The sequence below is a fragment of the Danio aesculapii genome, chromosome 4 (genome assembly GCF_903798145.1).
Source record: "Danio aesculapii chromosome 4, fDanAes4.1, whole genome shotgun sequence".
Taxonomy (NCBI): domain Eukaryota; kingdom Metazoa; phylum Chordata; class Actinopteri; order Cypriniformes; family Danionidae; genus Danio; species Danio aesculapii.
In genome coordinates this window covers 20,822,012-20,836,254 of record NC_079438.1, presented here as the reverse complement: position 1 = coordinate 20,836,254, position 14,243 = coordinate 20,822,012, and the positions used below count along the sequence as shown (strand labels likewise).

The 14,243-nt window shown below is 52.1% G+C and overlaps 21 non-coding genes and 1 pseudogene across 21 annotated transcripts; all 22 read right to left on the bottom strand.

The window, feature by feature from the left end:
* LOC130222237 (oocyte zinc finger protein XlCOF6-like) overlaps nt 1-14,243 on the bottom strand; it is a 314,140-nt pseudogene that overhangs the window by 142,502 nt on the left and 157,395 nt on the right.
* Nucleotides 229-310, bottom strand: trnas-cga (transfer RNA serine (anticodon CGA)). The gene has a single exon. It is a non-coding gene; the product is annotated as a tRNA-Ser (tRNA).
* Nucleotides 990-1,071, bottom strand: trnas-uga (transfer RNA serine (anticodon UGA)). Its single transcript has one exon. It is a non-coding gene; the product is annotated as a tRNA-Ser (tRNA).
* trnah-gug (transfer RNA histidin (anticodon GUG)) lies at nt 1,200-1,271 on the bottom strand. The gene has a single exon. It is a non-coding gene; the product is annotated as a tRNA-His (tRNA).
* On the bottom strand, nt 1,416-1,497 carry trnas-cga (transfer RNA serine (anticodon CGA)). The gene has a single exon. It is a non-coding gene; the product is annotated as a tRNA-Ser (tRNA).
* Nucleotides 2,177-2,258, bottom strand: trnas-uga (transfer RNA serine (anticodon UGA)). The gene has a single exon. It is a non-coding gene; the product is annotated as a tRNA-Ser (tRNA).
* On the bottom strand, nt 2,387-2,458 carry trnah-gug (transfer RNA histidin (anticodon GUG)). The gene has a single exon. It is a non-coding gene; the product is annotated as a tRNA-His (tRNA).
* trnas-cga (transfer RNA serine (anticodon CGA)) lies at nt 2,603-2,684 on the bottom strand. Its single transcript has one exon. It is a non-coding gene; the product is annotated as a tRNA-Ser (tRNA).
* trnas-aga (transfer RNA serine (anticodon AGA)) lies at nt 3,033-3,114 on the bottom strand. The gene has a single exon. It is a non-coding gene; the product is annotated as a tRNA-Ser (tRNA).
* trnas-uga (transfer RNA serine (anticodon UGA)) lies at nt 3,364-3,445 on the bottom strand. The gene has a single exon. It is a non-coding gene; the product is annotated as a tRNA-Ser (tRNA).
* On the bottom strand, nt 3,790-3,871 carry trnas-uga (transfer RNA serine (anticodon UGA)). Its single transcript has one exon. It is a non-coding gene; the product is annotated as a tRNA-Ser (tRNA).
* Nucleotides 4,216-4,297, bottom strand: trnas-cga (transfer RNA serine (anticodon CGA)). Its single transcript has one exon. It is a non-coding gene; the product is annotated as a tRNA-Ser (tRNA).
* trnas-uga (transfer RNA serine (anticodon UGA)) lies at nt 4,977-5,058 on the bottom strand. The gene has a single exon. It is a non-coding gene; the product is annotated as a tRNA-Ser (tRNA).
* trnah-gug (transfer RNA histidin (anticodon GUG)) lies at nt 5,187-5,258 on the bottom strand. The gene has a single exon. It is a non-coding gene; the product is annotated as a tRNA-His (tRNA).
* trnas-cga (transfer RNA serine (anticodon CGA)) lies at nt 5,403-5,484 on the bottom strand. The gene has a single exon. It is a non-coding gene; the product is annotated as a tRNA-Ser (tRNA).
* On the bottom strand, nt 5,833-5,914 carry trnas-aga (transfer RNA serine (anticodon AGA)). Its single transcript has one exon. It is a non-coding gene; the product is annotated as a tRNA-Ser (tRNA).
* Nucleotides 6,164-6,245, bottom strand: trnas-uga (transfer RNA serine (anticodon UGA)). The gene has a single exon. It is a non-coding gene; the product is annotated as a tRNA-Ser (tRNA).
* On the bottom strand, nt 6,374-6,445 carry trnah-gug (transfer RNA histidin (anticodon GUG)). The gene has a single exon. It is a non-coding gene; the product is annotated as a tRNA-His (tRNA).
* On the bottom strand, nt 6,590-6,671 carry trnas-cga (transfer RNA serine (anticodon CGA)). Its single transcript has one exon. It is a non-coding gene; the product is annotated as a tRNA-Ser (tRNA).
* trnas-aga (transfer RNA serine (anticodon AGA)) lies at nt 7,020-7,101 on the bottom strand. Its single transcript has one exon. It is a non-coding gene; the product is annotated as a tRNA-Ser (tRNA).
* Nucleotides 7,351-7,432, bottom strand: trnas-uga (transfer RNA serine (anticodon UGA)). Its single transcript has one exon. It is a non-coding gene; the product is annotated as a tRNA-Ser (tRNA).
* On the bottom strand, nt 7,561-7,632 carry trnah-gug (transfer RNA histidin (anticodon GUG)). The gene has a single exon. It is a non-coding gene; the product is annotated as a tRNA-His (tRNA).

Here is a 14,243-nt window from a genome sequence, read left to right as displayed (position 1 = left end):
ACAGGAACACGCTGCCGTGACCCGGATTCAAACCAGGGTTGCTGCGGCCACAACGCAGAGTACTGACCACTATACGATCACGGCACACCGCTCGCTCACCGATAAGCTCTGCAGCTATCTGGACACTAAGGGACACTGGTTTGTTTGCGAGATTCAAAGGAGGACGGCATTTCCGTTATGGGGCAATGAGCAAAATAAGCAAGTGGACTTTGTGGAAATACCAACCGACAAAGTCGGCAGGGTTCGAACCTGCGCGGGGAGACCCCAATAAATTTCGAGTCCATCGCCTTAACCTCTCGGCCACAACTACACCTGGCCTTGACTTGTCTGCTCTGTTGGCCGGATGTGGGCAACACTAGATACAGCAGAGGTTGGGGTGAGAAATCCAGCCATGGCCTGAGGTGACGAAAACTCAGCCCAGCATGGATTTCCGTTAATAGGTACGTGCTGCTGTGACCAGGATTCAAACTGGGATTTCTCTGGCCACAACACAGAGTACGGATCACTGTACAGTCGCGGCAAACCACTGTCGCTCACCCACAGCTGCCTGGTCTCTAAGTGACAGGGGCTTGTTTGTGAGTTGCAGAGGAGGATTGCAATTACGTATAGGAGGCTTGAAAGAAAAGAGAACAACAACATAAGTGGACGTGCAAAACAACGTAGTCGGCAGGATTCAAACCTGCGCGGGGAAACCCCAATGGATTTCTAGTCCATCGCCTTAATCACTCGGCGACGACTACAGACATCTGCTTTCTCTCTCCTACTGAGGTGGCAACCAAGCACAGGGTCAACAGGGGTAGAGGAAGGTGCACTAGCTCTTGTACAACTTTTCCGTACAATCTCTGAGAAGCAGGGACAGCATAGCTCTCTAATCTAACACACTCAGCTAACTTCATGGGCACTCTTTCCACACAAGCTGATGATCTGAATTCAGAGCAAAAGCCACAGTTCCTCTCACAGAGAGAAAAAGCAAAAGCAGCTGGCTATTCCATAGTCGGCAGGGTTCGAACCTGCGCGGGGAGACCCCAATGGATTTCAAGTCCATCGCCTTAACCTCTCGGCCACGACTACGCATGGTGGCAGCCCATTGACTTTTTCTGCTGAATTTGGGCAACAGTGAACGCAGCACAGTTGGGGCATAAATGGCCTGAGGTTGTAAAAAGCGGCACAAGCATTGCTCGCAGTTAACAGGAACACGCTGCCGTGACCCGGATTCGAACCGGGGTTGCTGCGGCCACAACGCAGAGTACTGACCACTATACGATCACGGCACACCGCTTGCTCACCGATAAGCTCTGCAGCTACCTGGACACTAAGGGACACTGGTTTGATTGCGAGATTCAGAGGTGAACAGCATTTCCGTTAGGGGGCAATGAGCAAAATAAGCAAGTGGACTTTGTGGAAATACCAACCGACGTAGTCGGCAGGGATCGAACCTGCGCGGGGAGACCCCAATAAATTTCGAGTCCATCGCCTTAACCTCTCGGCCACAACTACACCTGGCCTTGACTTGTCTGCTCTGTTGGCCGGATGTGGGCAACACTAGATACAGCAGAGGTTGGGGTGAGAAATCCAGCCATGGCCTGAGGTGACGAAAACTCAGCCCAGCATGGATTTCCGTTAATAGGTACGTGCTGCTGTGACCAGGATTCAAACTGGGATTTCTCTGGCCACAACACAGAGTACGGATCACTGTACAGTCGCGGCAAACCACTGTCGCTCACCCACAGCTGCCTGGTCTCTAAGTGACAGGGGCTTGTTTGTGAGTTGCAGAGGAGGATTGCAATTACGTATAGGAGGCTTGAAAGAAAAGAGAACAACAACATAAGTGGACGTGCAAAACAACGTAGTCGGCAGGATTCAAACCTGCGCGGGGAAACCCCAATGGATTTCTAGTCCATCGCCTTAATCACTCGGCGACGACTACAGACATCTGCTTTCTCTCTCCTACTGAGGTGGCAACCAAGCACAGGGTCAACAGGGGTAGAGGAAGGTGCACTAGCTCTTGTACAACTTTTCCGTACAATCTCTGAGAAGCAGGGACAGCATAGCTCTCTAATCTAACACACTCAGCTAACTTCATGGGCACTCTTTCCACACAAGCTGATGATCTGAATTCAGAGCAAAAGCCACAGTTCCTCTCACAGAGAGAAAAAGCAAAAGCAGCTGGCTATTCCGTAGTCGGCAGGGTTCGAACCTGCGCGGGGAGACCCCAATGGATTTCAAGTCCATCGCCTTAACCTCTCGGCCACGACTACGCATGGTGGCAGCCTGTTGACTTTTTCTGCTGAATTTGGGCAACAGTGAACGCAGCACAGTTGGGGCATTAATGGCCTCAGGTTGTAAAAAGCGGCACAAGCATTGCTCGCAGTTAACAGGAACACGCTGCCGTGACCCGGATTCGAACCGGGGTTGCTGCGGCCACAACGCAGAGTACTGACCACTATACGATCACGGCACACCGCTTGCTCACCGATAAGATCTGCAGCTACCTGGACACTAAGGGACACTGGTTTGATTGCGAGATTCAGAGGAGGACAGCATTTCCGTTAGGGGGCAATGAGCAAAATAAGCAAGTGGACTTTGTGGAAATACCAACCGACGAAGTCGGCAGGGTTCGAACCTGCAAGGGGAGACCCCAATGGATTTCGAGTCCATCGCCTTAACCTCTCGGCCACGACTACACCTGGCCTTCACTTGTCTGCTCTGTTGGCCGGATGTGGGCAACACTACATACAGCAGAGGTTGGGGTAAGAAATCCAGCCATGGCCTGAGGTGACGAAAACTCAGCCCAGCATGGCTTTCCGTTAATAGGTACGTGCTGCTGTGACCGGGATTCAAACTGGGATTTCTCTGGCCACAACACAGAGTACGGATCACTGTACAGTCGCGGCAAACCACTGTCGCTCACCCACAGCTGCCTGGTCTCTAAGTGACAGGGGCTTGTTTGTGAGTTGCAGAGGAGGATTGCAATTACGTATAGGAGGCTTGAAAGAAAAGAGAACAACAACATAAGTGGACGTGCAAAACAACGTAGTCGGCAGGATTCGAACCTGCGCGGGGAAACCCCAATGGATTTCTAGTCCATCGCCTTAACCACTCGGCCACGACTACAGACATCTGCTTTCTCTCTCCTACTGAGGTGGCAACTAAGCACAGGGTCAACAGGGGTAGAGGAAGGTGCACCAGCTCTTGTACAACTTTTCCGTACAATCTCTGAGAAGCAGGGACAGCATAGCTCTCTAATCTAACACACTCAGCTAACTTCATGGGCACTCTTTCCACACAAGCTGATGATCTGAATTCAGAGCAAAAGCCACAGTTCCTCTCACAGAGAGAAAAAGCAAAAGCAGCTGGCTATTCCGTAGTCGGCAGGGTTCGAACCTGCGCGGGGAGACCCCAATGGATTTCAAGTCCATCGCCTTAACCTCTCGGCCACGACTATGCATGGTGGTAGCCCGTTGACTTTTTCTGCTGAATTTGGGCAACATTGAACGCAGCACAGTTGGGGCATAAATGGCCTGATGTTGTAAAAAGCGGCACAAGCATAGCTCGCAGTTAACAGGAACACGCTGCCGTGACCCGGATTCGAACCGGGGTTGCTGCGGCCACATCGCAGAGTACTGACCACTATACGATCACGGCACACCGCTTGCTCACCGATAAGCTCTGCAGCTACCTGGACACTAAGGGACACTGGTTTGTTTGCGAGATTCAGAGGAGGACAGCATTTCCGTTAGGGGGCAATGAGCAAAATAAGCAAGTGGACTTTGTGGAAATACCAACCGACGTAGTCGGCAGGGTTCGAACCTGCGCGGGGAGACCCCAATGGATTTCAAGTCCATCGCCTTAACCTCTCGGCCACAACTACGCATGGTGGCAGCCTGTTGACTTTTTTTCCTGAATTTGGGCAACAGTGAACGCAGCACAGTTGGGGCATAAATGGCCTGAGGTTGTAAAAAGCGGCACAAGCATGGCTCGCAGTTAACAGGAACACGCTGCCGTGACCCAGATTCGAACCGGGGTTGCTGCGGCCACAACGCAGAGAACTGACCACTATACGATCACGGCACACCGCTCGCTCACCGATAAGCTCTGCAGCTACCTGGACACTAAGGGACACTGGTTTGTTTGCGAGATTCAGAGGAGGACGGCATTTCCGTTAGGGGGCAATGAGCAAAATAAGCAAGTGGACTTTGTGGAAATACCAACCGACATAGTCGGCAGGGTTCGAACCTGCGCGGGGAGACCCCAATAGATTTCGAGTCCATCGCCTTAAACTCTCGGCCACAACTACACCTGGCCTTGACTTGTCTACTCTGTTGGCCGGATGTGGGCAACACTAGATACAGCAGATGTTGGGGTGAGAAATCCAGCCATGGCCTGAGGTGACGAAAACTCAGCCCAGCATGAATTTCCGTTAATAGGTACGTGCTGCTGTGACCAGGATTCAAACTGGGATTTCTCTGGCCACAACACAGAGTACAGATCACTGTACAGTCGCGGCAAACCACTGTCGCTCACCCACAGCTGCCTGGTCTCTAAGTGACAGGGGCTTGTTTGTGAGTTGCAGAGGAGGATTGCAATTACGTATAGGAGGCTTGAAAGAAAAGAGAACAACAACATAAGTGGACGTGCAAAACAACGTAGTCAGCAGGATTCGAACCTGCGCGGGGAAACTCCAATGGATTTCTAGTCCATCGTCTTAACCACTCGGCCACGACTACAGACATCTGCTTTCTCTCTCCTACTGAGGTGGCAACCAAGCACAGGGTCAACAGGGGTAGAGGAAGGTGCACTAGCTCTTGTACAACTTTTCCGTACAATCTCTGAGAAGCAGGGACAGCATAGCTCTCTAATCTAACACACTCAGCTAACTTCATGGGCACTCTTTCCACACAAGCTGATGATCTGAATTCAGAGCAAAAGCCACAGTTCCTCTCACAGAGAGAAAAAGCAAAAGCAGCTGGCTATTCCGTAGTCGGCAGGGTTCGAACCTGCGCGGGGAGACCCCAATGGATTTCAAGTCCATCGCCTTAACCTCTCGGCCACGACTACGCATGGTGGCAGTCCATTGACTTTTTCTGCTGAATTTGGGCAACAGTGAACGCAGCACAGTTGGGGCATAAATGGCCTGAGGTTGTAAAAAGCGGCACAAGCATTGCTCGCAGTTAACAGGAACACGCTGCCGTGACCCGGATTCGAACCAGGGTTGCTGCGGCCACAACGCAGAGTACTGACCACTATACGATCACGGCACACCGCTTGCTCACCGATAAGCTCTGCAGCTACCTGGACACTAAGGGACACTGGTTTGATTGCGAGATTCAGAGGAGAACAGCATTTCCGTTAGGGGGCAATGAGCAAAATAAGCAAGTGGACTTTGTGGAAATACCAACCGACGTAGTCGGCAGGGATCGAACCTGCGCGGGGAGACCCCAATGGATTTCGAGTCCATCGCCTTAACCTCTCAGCCACGACTACACCTGGCCTTGATTTGTCTGCTCTGTTGGCCAGATGTGGGCAACACTAGATACAGCAGAGGTTGGGGTGGGAAATCCAGCCATGGCCTGAGGTGACGAAAACTCAGCCCAGCATGGCTTTCCGTTAATAGGTACGTGCTGCTGTGACCGGGATTCAAACTGGGATTTCTCTGGCCACAACACAGAGTACTGATCACTGTACAGTCGCGGCAAACCACTGTCGCTCACCCACAGCTGCCTGGTCTCTAAGTGACAGGGGCTTGTTTGTGAGTTGCAGAGGAGGATTGCAATTACGTATAGGAGGCTTGAAAGAAAAGAGAACAACAACATAAGTGGACGTGCAAAACAACGTAGTCGGCAGGATTCGAACCTGCGCGGGGAAACCCCAATGGATTTCTAGTCCATCGCCTTAACCACTCGGCCACGACTACAGACATCTGCTTTCTCTCTCCTACTGAGGTGGCAACCAAGCACAGGGTCAACAGGGGTAGAGGAAGGTGCACTAGCTGTTGTACAACTTTTCCGTACAATCTCTGAGAAGCAGGGACAGCATAGCTCTCTAATCTAACACACTCAGCTAACTTCATGGGCACTCTTTCCACACAAGCTGATGATCTGAATTCAGAGCAAAAGCCACAGTTCCTCTCACAGAGAGAAAAAGCAAAAGCAGCTGGCTATTCCGTAGTCGGCAGGGTTCGAACCTGCGCGGGGAGACCCCAATGGATTTCAAGTCCATCGCCTTAACCTCTCGGCCACGACTACGCATGGTGGCAGCCTGTTGACTTTTTCTGCTGAATTTGGGCAACAGTGAACGCAGCACAGTTGGGGCATAAATGGCCTCAGGTTGTAAAAAGCGGCACAAGCATTGCTCGCAGTTAACAGGAACAAGCTGCCGTGACCCGGATTCGAACCGGGGTTGCTGCGGCCACAACGCAGAGTACTGACCACTATACGATCACGGCACACCGCTTGCTCACCGATAAGATCTGCAGCTACCTGGACACTAAGGGACACTGGTTTGATTGCGAGATTCAGAGGAGGACAGCATTTCCGTTAGGGGGCAATGAGCAAAATAAGCAAGTGGACTTTGTGGAAATACCAACCGACGAAGTCGGCAGGGTTCGAACCTGCAAGGGGAGACCCCAATGGATTTCGAGTCCATCGGCTTAACCTCTCGGCCACGACTACACCTGGCCTTGACTTGTCAGCTCTGTTGGCCGGATGTGGGCAACACTACATACAGCAGAGGTTGGGGTAAGAAATCCAGCCATGGCCTGAGGTGACGAAAACTCAGCCCAGCATGGCTTTCCGTTAATAGGTACGTGCTGCTGTGACCGGGATTCAAACTGGGATTTCTCTGGCCACAACACAGAGTACGGATCACTGTACAGTCGCGGCAAACCACTGTCGCTCACCCACAGCTGCCTGGTCTCTAAGTGACAGGGGCTTGTTTGTGAGTTGCAGAGGAGGATTGCAATTACGTATAGGAGGCTTGAAAGAAAAGAGAACAACAACATAAGTGGACGTGCAAAACAACGTAGTCGGCAGGATTCGAACCTGCGCGGGGAAACCCCAATGGATTTCTAGTCCATCGCCTTAACCACTCGGCCACGACTACAGACATCTGCTTTCTCTCTCCTACTGAGGTGGCAACTAAGCACAGGGTCAACAGGGGTAGAGGAAGGTGCACCAGCTCTTGTACAACTTTTCCGTACAATCTCTGAGAAGCAGGGACAGCATAGCTCTCTAATCTAACACACTCAGCTAACTTCATGGGCACTCTTTCCACACAAGCTGATGATCTGAATTCAGAGCAAAAGCCACAGTTCCTCTCACAGAGAGAAAAAGCAAAAGCAGCTGGCTATTCCGTAGTCGGCAGGGTTCGAACCTGCGCGGGGAGACCCCAATGGATTTCAAGTCCATCGCCTTAACCTCTCGGCCACGACTATGCATGGTGGTAGCCTGTTGACTTTTTCTGCTGAATTTGGGCAACATTGAACGCAGCACAGTTGGGGCATAAATGGCCTGATGTTGTAAAAAGCTGCACAAGCATAGCTCGCAGTTAACAGGAACACGCTGCCGTGACCCGGATTCGAACCGGGGTTGCTGCGGCCACAACGCAGAGTACTGACCACTATACGATCACGGCACACCGCTTGCTCACCGATAAGCTCTGCAGCTACCTGGACACTAAGGGACACTGGTTTGTTTGCGAGATTCAGAGGAGGACAGCATTTCCGTTAGGGGGCAATGAGCAAAATAAGTAAGGGAAACTAGGCTGTTCGTGGAAATTTTTGAATGGAAATAAGTTGCCAGATGACGCATAGTTGGTTCGAGGGATCGTACTCATTATTTGGACGCCACGAACCACTTAAGTGAATGACTACTTGTCACTTTTACTAAAACGGAGGTAAGGCCACCAAATCGGCCCTAGGCTCCGAACGGACGCCTTCGGGGGTGTCCAAGCTCTTCGTGGGTCACTCCCGAAGCCCCCCCCATCCCCCCAAATGCCTAGTCGTCCCCCTGACCACCTTTTTGTCCACAAAGTGCCTAAATGTCCCCCTGAGCTCCTATCGACACCCCTTCACCCTCTTCGTCGCCCGCAGACTGCCTATTGATCCCCCTGACCACCTATTCACCACCCTCCTCTTCCTCACTGTCCGCTGAGAGCCTATTGATCCCCCTGACTGCCTATTCTTCACCTTCCTCTTCCTCACTGCCCGCAGAGTGCCTATTGGTCCCCCTGACTGCCTATTGTCCAAAAAGTGCCTATTGGTCCCCCTGACTGCCTATTGTCCAAAAAGTGCCTATTGGTCCCCCTGACTGCCTATTGTGCAAAAACTGACCTTTGACCCCCAAAATGCCCGCCGATCCCCCGACTGTCTGTTTTTTTTTACCCTCTTCTCCCTCATTCTCCGTAGAGTGCCTTTAATGACCCTAAACACCTATTTTTCATCATCGTGCACAAAGAGACCGTCGTGCCCGGGAACCGCCTGGACATGCCCGCCAGGTGCCCTCTGTGCTAACGAGCACTCGTTTTTGGTCACTGGAAAAAAATTGTTTCCAAGATGCCATAGAAAGGCCGCAGTAGTCTTCTCGACCCCCAGAGCGTACCGAAACTTCAAGTCTGGGGCCGAACGGTCCCTTAGGGGCCAAACGGCTGGACGTCCCACGTGCAACTTATCCCATTCATTTTCATAGGTGTTTCGTGGACGGCGCCCGATTGGCCCCAAACTGACATATATGTTGCGTCACGGGGCCCCAGGGCCGCCACCAAAGTTCCACGGTCGCAGGGGCCAATTTGCTCAAAAAAGCCCCCCATGACCGCGAACCACCTACGGAGTTTACATTGAATAAGTTGCACGTGGGACGATGGCTTCCGAGAGGTCAAAAGGTCGCAGGACCCCCAAATTTGGCACAGAGTACCGCCGCCAGCCCCCCAGCCAGGCCCCCAAGTTCCGTGGCCCTAGCTGCTTTCTGAACATTTTAGGCCTGGCCAACAAAACCACCCTTTCAGGCCTCATCCCATAGAGCTCTATGTGAGACAGAGGGACATACGAAAAATCCATAAAAATTTTCAGGGTGTCCCTCGAGCTAGCCCTCTCGGTATGCGCCAGAGGGCTTTGTGACGCAACTTTGTGCCAAATTTGGGGCCCCTCGGGTCCCCGGTGGCCGAACGGCGGCCGCTGACACGTGTAACTTATTCCATTCATTTGGTAGGTGTTTCGTGGACGCCCCCCGAATTGGCCCCCGTGGTCCGAAACGACTCCGAATTAATATGGTCTGACCCTCAGGGGCCCATCAAACGATCCGCAAAGTTTGGGGCCCGCAGGACCTTTGCAAGTGCTTAATTGGCTGGGCGGGGGATGGGCGGATTAGATAATTTTCTCTGAATATTTTTTCAGATTTTTTTTCAAGTGCTTTCCCTGCACCGAGGCGAATGAAATTTGAATAGGTGGTGCAGGGGGCCTTGACGAAACTGTAGTCGAAGCCCCCACCGTTTTGCGCCAAAACAAAGGTCCCTTTGACCACTCAAAGAAAAAGGTCCCACGGGCAACTTATTTTTAGGCTGTCCGCGGACAGGGCTTTTTTAGGCCACAGAAGCCGTTTGGTGAGCTCTGACTTGACACACACTGTCGGATGAGGTCCCTGACCCCTCCTAACTACCCAAATAACCCCTAAACTTTGAGGGTGCAAAGTTCACCTCAAACATGCAAAGTCATTCCTGAGACAGACTTGCAGTGCATAGGTGAAAGAGGCATGTGTGAGAGATTTGCTCCGCCTTGCCAATTAAGAGTTGCGTTTGAGCGAGGCACTTGTGCTCTTAGTATGGTGTGTGGGGGCCCCTAGGCTGCCAGCAGGCCAAACTTGGAGTCCCTCGGACCCTCGGGGGCCCATCCGGGGCCCGTGACACGTGCAACTTATTCCATTCATTTTGTAGGTGTTTCGTGGAAAGTGCCCGATCGGCCCCAAATTGACATATATGTTACGTCACGGGCCCCTGAATCAGGCCCCCAAGTTCCGCGGTCGCACTGGCAAATTTGCTCAAAAAAACCCCCAATGACCGCGAACCACCTATGGACTTTACATTGAAATAAGTTGCACGTGGGACGTTGGCTCCCGAGGGGTCGAAAGGTCAGAGGGCCCCGAAAATCGGCACGGGGGTCGTGTTGGGGCCCCCGACACGAGTCCCAGAGTGTCGAGCCGCAGATGGCTTCCGTGTACATGCAAGTGCCGACGTTGCCCGATCGGCCTTGAACTGACATATATGTTACGTCACGGGCCCCTGAATCAGGCCCCCAAGTTCCGCGGTCACACGATCTAATTTGCTCAAAAAAGCCCCCCATGACCGCGAACCACCTATGGAGTTTACATTGAATAAGTTGCACGTGGGACGTTGGCTCCCAAGAGGTCAAAAGGTCAGAGGGCCCCCAAATTCGACGTGGTGGTCGCGCAGGGGCCCCCGACACGGCACCTCGAATTTCAGGGCCCCAGTAGGTCTCATGAACGTTTTATAGCGTGCCAAAAAAAAAATCCCCTAAATACACACAAAGTGACTCAAGACAGTCTTGGGGTCTAAAGGCTAAAGAGGCCTTTGTGTGAAAGTTGGGCTGAGGAGCCAATTAAGAGTTGTGTTCGAGCGAGGCACTTGTGCTCTCAGTATGTTGTTCGGGGGCCCCTAGGCTGCCAGCAGGCCAAATTTGGAGTCCCTCGGACCCTCGGGGGCCCATCCGGGGCCCGTGACACGTGCAACTTATTCCATTCATTTTGTAGGTGTTTCGTGGAAAGTGCCCGATCGGCCCCAAATTGACATATATGTTACGTCACGGGCCCCTGAATCAGGCCCCCAAGTTCCGCGGTCGCACTGGCAAATTTGCTCAAAAAAACCCCCAATGACCGCGAACCACCTATGGACTTTACATTGAAATAAGTTGCACGTGGGACGTTGGCTCCCGAGGGGTCGAAAGGTCAGAGGGCCCCAAAAATCGGCATGGGGGTCGTGTTGGGGCCCCCGACACGAGTCCCAGAGTGTCGGGCCGCAGATGGCTTCCGTGTACATGGGAGCGCTGACGTTGCCCGATCGGCCCCGAACTGACATATATGTTACGTCACGGGCCCCTGAGTCGGGCCCCCAAGTTCCGCGGTCACACGGTCTAATTTGCTCAAAAAAGCCCCCCATGACCGCGAACCACCTATGGAGTTTACATTGAAATAAGTTGCACGTGGGACGTTGGCTCCCGAGAGGTCGAAAGGTCAGAGGGCCCCGAAAATCGGCACGGGGGTCGTGTTGGGGCCCCCGACACGAGTCCCAGAGTGTCGGGTCGCAGATGGCTTCCGTGTACATGGGAACGCTGACGTTGCTCGATCGGCCCGAACTGACATATATGTTACGTCACGGGCCCCTGAGTCGGGCCCCCAAGTTCCGCGGTCGCACGCGCTAATTTGCTCAAAAAAGCCCCCCATGACCGCAAACCACCTATGAAATTCCATTGAATAAGTTGCAGGAGGGACATGGCCGTACAGGGGGTCAAAAAGTCGCAGGACCCCCAAATTTGGCACAGAGTACCGCCACCGGCCCCCCAGCCAGGTCCCCAAGGTCCGTGGCCCTAGCTGCTTTCTGAGCATTTTAGGCCTGGCCGACAAAAACACCCTCTTAGGCCTCATCGTATAGAGCTGTATGAGAGACAGAGGGATGTATGAAGAGCTCAGAAAATTTTTGGGGGCGCTCCTCGAGCTAGCCCTTTCGGTAGGTGACCGAGGGCCTTGTGACGCAACTCTGTGCCAAATCTGGGGTCTCTCGGACCCTCGGTGGCCGAAGGGGGGCCGCTGACACGTGTAACTTATCCCATTCATTTTAATAGGTGGTTCGTGGACGCTCCGCGGAATGGCCCCCGTGGTCCCAAATGGCTCCGAATTGATATGGTCTGACCCTCAGGGGCCCCTTAAAAGATCCTCAAAGTTTGGGGCCCGCAGGTCCTTTGCAAGTGCTTAATTGGCTGGGCGGGGGATGGGCGGATTGAATAATTTTCACTGAATATTTCTTTCTGATTTTTTTTCAAGTGCTTCCCCTGCACCGAGGGGTACGAAATTTGAATAGGTGGTGCAGGGGGCCTTGACAAAACTGTAGTCGAAGCCCCCACCGTTTTGCGCCAAAATAAAGGTCCCTTTGACCGCTCAAACAACAAGTCCCACGTGTAACTTATTTGAATGGGCCCAGATAGGCTGTTCGCGGACAGTGCTTTTTTAGGCCACAGAAGCCGTTTGGTGAGCTCTGACTTGACAGGCACTGTTGGAGGGGGTCCCTGACCCCCCCCTAACTACCCAAATAACCCCTGACCTTTGAGGATGCAAAGTTCACCTCAAACATGCAAAGTCATTCATGAGACAGACTTAGAGTGCATAGGTGAAAGAGGCCTGAGTGAGAGATTTGCTCTGCCTTGCCAATTAAGAGTTGCGTTCGAGCGAGGCACTTGTGGTCTTAGTATGGTGTTTGGGGGCCCTTAGGCTGCCAGCAGACCAAGTTTGGAGCCCCTCGGACCCTCGGGGGCCGATACAGAGCCCATGACACGTGTAACTTATCCCATTCATTTTTATAGGTGGTTCGTGGACGCCCTGCGGAATGGCCCCCGTGGCCCGAAACGGCTTCGAATTGATATGGTCTGACCCTCAGGGGTCCCTTAAAAGATCCTCAAAGTTTGGGGCCCGCAGGTCCTTTGCAAATGCTTAATTGGCTGGGCGGGGGATGGGCGGATTGAATAATTTTCACTGAATATTTCTTTCAGATTTTTTTCAAGTGCTTCCCCTGCACCGAGGGGTACGAAATTTGAATAGGTGGTGCAGGGGGCCATGACAAAACTGTAGTCGAAGCCCCCACCGTTTTGCGCCAAAATAAAGGTCCCTTTGACTGTTTAAACAAGAAGGTCCCACGTGTAACTTATTTGAAAGGGCCCAAATAGGCTGTTCGTGGACAGTGTTTTTTTAGGCCACAGAAGCCTTTTGGTGAGCTCTAATGTGGAAAAAACTGCTGGGTGGGGCTTCCTGACCCCTCTACTTCCCCTAATGGACCCCAAAACTGTTCCTGCTGTGAATAGTGACCTTTTACAGGGGTGTCCACGGACAGCCTACCTCGCTCTGTTCAAAAAAGTTACAGGTGGGATGTTTTTTTTTATCCATCTGTGAGCTGGAAAACCTCAAAAAGTGCCAAAAAAACCTATTGAGGTGAAAGGGCAAGCCCCCCTGGGCCACCTACAAGTTTCGAAACCTTGAAATTCCACTGTCCACGAACAGCCTATTTCATACAATGGGATAGATTGTACGTGGGATGTCCAGATCTCAGCTTCTGGACAATGTAGAAAGCCCAAACCTGCGTTTCTGTGCTAGTCTGGACATGCCCTGTCCAGGGGGTGAATTTGGGGAAATTTGGAGAAACTTGAAAATTTGACCAAAAAAAACTCAAAGGGGTACCCCTTTGAGTTTTTTTTGGTCAGATTTTCAACATTCTTCAAACTTCTCCAAATTCACACCCTGGACAGGGCATGTCCAGATTAGAGCAGGAGGCCAGGTTTCAGCTTGCTAGCCCTTGTAGAAGCTGAGATCTGGACATCCCACGTACAATCTATTCCATTCATAAAAATAGGTGGTTGCTGGACAGTGGAATTTTGAGGTTTTAAAAGCAGGGGGCAACTCAGGGGGAGCTGGGGATCCCCCTTCAAAGGTTTTTTTTTGTGGATCTGTTGAAGTTTGACCACTTGGGTGGGTGGACCATGTAAAACATCCCACGTGTAACTTATTTGAGTGGGCCCAGATAGGCTGTTCGTGGACAGTGCTTTTTTAGGCCACAGAAGCCTTTTGGTGAGCTCTGATGTGGAAAAAACTGCTGAGTGGGGCTTCCTGACCCCTCTACTCCCCCTAATGAACCCCAAAACTGTTCCTGCTGTGAATAGTGACCTTTTACAGGGGTGTCCACGGACAGCCTACCTCGCTCTGTTCAAATAAGTTACAGGTGGGATGTTTTTTTTTTTTATCCATCTGTGAGCTGGAAAACCTCAAAAAGTGCCAAAAAAAACGTATTGAGGTGAAAGGGCAAGCACCCCTGGGCCACCTACAAGTTTCGAAACCTTGAAATTCCACTGTCCACGAACAGCCTATTTCATACAATGGGATAGATTGTACGTGGGATGTCCAGATCTCAGCTTCTGGACAATGTAGAAAGCCCAAACCTGCGTTTCTGTGCTAGTCTGGACATGCCCTGTCCAGGGG